Source organism: Austrofundulus limnaeus, unplaced genomic scaffold, assembly GCF_001266775.1.
Source record: "Austrofundulus limnaeus strain Quisiro unplaced genomic scaffold, Austrofundulus_limnaeus-1.0 Scaffold300, whole genome shotgun sequence".
NCBI classification, from domain to species: domain Eukaryota; kingdom Metazoa; phylum Chordata; class Actinopteri; order Cyprinodontiformes; family Rivulidae; genus Austrofundulus; species Austrofundulus limnaeus.
The window spans coordinates 567,517-571,022 of NW_013952702.1; positions in this window are offsets into that span (position 1 = coordinate 567,517).

Sequence of the window (3,506 nt, forward strand, 5' to 3'; positions counted from 1 at the left end):
GGAGAACGACTCACCTGCAGGAGAACAACCTACCTGTAGGAGAACAACTCACCTGCAGGAGAACAACTCACCTGCAGGAGAACGACTCACCTGCAGGAGAACGACTCACCTGCAGGAGAATGACCTGCAGGAGAACAACCTACCTGTAGGAGAACAACCTACCTGTAGGAGAACAACTCACCTGCAGGAGAACAACTCACCTGCAGGAGAACGACTCACCTGCAGGAGAACGACTCACCTGCAGGAGAATGACCTGCAGGAGAACAACCTACCTGTAGGAGAACAACCTACCTGTAGGAGAACAACTCACCTGCAGGAGAACAACTCACCTGCAGGAGAACGACTCACCTGCAGGAGAACGACTCACCTGCAGGAGAATGACCTGCAGGAGAACAACCTACCTGTAGGAGAACAACCTACCTGTAGGAGAACAACCTACCTGTAGGAGAACAACTCACCTGCAGGAGAACGACTCACCTGCAGGAGAACGACTCACCTGCAGGAGAATGACCTGCAGGAGAACAACCTACCTGTAGGAGAACAACCTACCTGTAGGAGAACAACTCACCTGCAGGAGAACGACTCACCTGCAGGAGAACGACTCACCTGCAGGAGAACGACTCACCTGCAGGAGAACCACCGACCTGCAGGAGAACGACTCACCTGCAGGAGAACAATTCACCTGCAGGAGAACGACTCACCTGCAGGAGAACGACTCACCTGCAGGAGAACGACTCACCTGCAGGAGAACGACTCACCTGCAGGAGAACCACCGACCTGCAGGAGAATGACTCACCTGCAGGAGAAATACCGACCTGCAGTACATTACTGACTTGCAGGAGAAGGACTTGCAGGGACTCACCTGCAGGAGAAATACCGACCTGCAGTACATTACTGACTTGCAGGAGAAGGACTTGCAGGTCATTCTCCAGACCAGACATAGAGGAGAATGACACTTTTAGCTAAAGTAAAATTAGCAATTGACTAACTAAAAGAAGCAAGGTGCATCCTAAAAGTATCAAAACAACAGCTGAAAGAAGCAAAAGACTGGCTAAAAACAAAAAATAAAAATATATATTTGAAGGCTGGCTTTAAGCTAAAGTAGTAGAAAATAGGATATGGTTAACTAAAAAGTAGCGAGGTGAATCCTAAAAGTATCAAAACAATAGCTAAAAGAAGCAAAAGACTGGCTACAAAATAGCAAAAACTATCGCTACATAGCAAGCACTTTTGTTTGTCAGCAGCTGGACCCATAAGCAGACAGACTAAAAAAACACAATTTTATGTTTTTATTAATATATAATTATATAATTATATATAATAATAATTATTATTATATTATTATTATATATATAATATATAATTATAAATTTATTAAATGAAAATCATCAGCCAGCATGGCGGCAAGATTACTTAGAAAAAATGAAGAAATTTGAGAAGACACAACTGGAAGACGAGAAAGCTGAAGAGAGGACAGGAAGCATGAAACTTATATACAGAGCAGAGCAGCTGAGCTGATTGGAGAGTGACAACAGGTGAGAGCAGCTGACTGAACGACAGACAGGAAGCAGAGTGAGGGAGGAAAAGAGAAATGGAAGCAGGAGAACACTGAGGAAACAGRAACAAGGAAACTAAAAACATAAAGAACAAATAAAAGATAATCAAAAGAGACTGTGACAAGCTGAAAGCTAAAGTAGCACAAAAGGGCAAACAGGTATTAAAAAGAACAAAGTTTTTGAAGGAACTGAAGAGAACTCAATGCATTTTAAAAAAATAAATATTTGTAAATAAAGTTAAATATATTAAAACATTTTAAAGTCTCAGCAGCTGTCTCATGAACGAGCTGAGCATCTTGGTTTATGAGCAGCTTCTCCTTCATGAATAACAACACATATCCAGTTTTTATCTGGATATGTTGAGGTTTCTAGTTGAATCTTTTGCTGTTCGTTAGCAGCAGTCAGTCAGGCTCTCTGCTTTCTGCAGCTCAGGGTTCACATTTATCTGTTTAGCTGTGACATACAAGTTACCCCCCACTTGTTACCCTCGAACTGCTGCGACGAGCGCAAAGGACGCTGCCTGCTCGCCTTTAACTTCCAGCACAAGTGTGAGACGCAGAAGCAGTGTGAGAATTTAATGGTGTCGGGGGGAGCCCGACTGAGACGGGGTGTGAATTGAGACTGTGCTGCAGTGCCTTCACACATCAGCCTTTACTGCAGAATCCAACCATGATGTCATCGTTTGTTTGTTTGTTTTCTTTCAAACATCTCCTGGATCCCTCCAGCTGCGTAGCTGCACCTCATCCCGAGGACAGAGGATTTTATTCMGCCACAAAAAAACAAAAGCTTTGATCACTTTCAATAAAAACTAGATATTTTAGTGGAAGTGCAGTGGGACGGCTGAGTGCTGAATGACGGGAGAAATCCAAGCTAAAAGAAGCAAAATGAYAGAAGAGCTGTTGCACCAACAATATTTTACCAACTTTACTAGGTCTCCTTTTCAGTCTGCTTCTGTCTGTCTTTCTTACGTTTGCAGTCAGGGAGTGACAGACACAGATGTGTGGTTAACATAATTAGCCACTGGTGCCTTTTAACGATCCTCCTAAATGCTGCAGTTTTCATGTTTTACATAAGAATTTAACTTGAACTTCAAGTATTTTTGTCTTGTTCTCCTCAGAAAGCAGAGCCTGTTTTCTAAAGATTAATTTGTATTAAWTGTTTTATTTTAACCTTAAAAAACTCATCTGAGCTTCAAAGTTTAGCTGAACAGACTCAATTCAGCATTAAATACCTGCTAAACTGAACGATTTAGATTAATTTAAATTGCAAACAGAGTGAGGAATTAAAAAGAAAACATTTTGTTAACTAAAGCTAACAAATGCAGCTGCTTCAGGACAGACGGGCTCTCTGGACCGCCTGGATCAAAATTAAATAAAGTTCTTTTTTTTTTGTATTTTGGAAACGGACTGCAGCCAAATGAACATCTGGGAGATTTTTATCCACAAAAACATTGTTTGTCCTGCCAATAAAGTTTTTAAAACCTGACGAAAAACATTTTATTTCATCGGTTTTTCAACCCACTTAAATGTTTCAGATCAGTTAAATGTTAATATCAGACAAAATAAAATAAATGTAGTTTTTTAATGATGATTTAATTTATCAGTGGGCAAAATAAACCTGGTGACGGTTACTGTAGCGTAAACCTGCTCCTGATGTTTCATACCATTTGACAAACTCCATCTGTCAACCAGCTAAGACCTCACATTGAACTGATGATCATCTGTAAACATCTGGATGGAGGGGGGGGGACAGAACCCGTCAGCTGCTGGATCAGAACCAGAGAGACGGAGAAATAAAAAATGTGTCAAAGAAAGAACCAGTTGGACAGAGAGAGAGAGAGAGAAGACCAGCAGTGATTGGACAGAGGAGGGTGAAACTGTCCCTGATGTCTCTGATGTCCACAGCCAATAGCCATCACCCCCCCCCACACACACACACACACACACACAC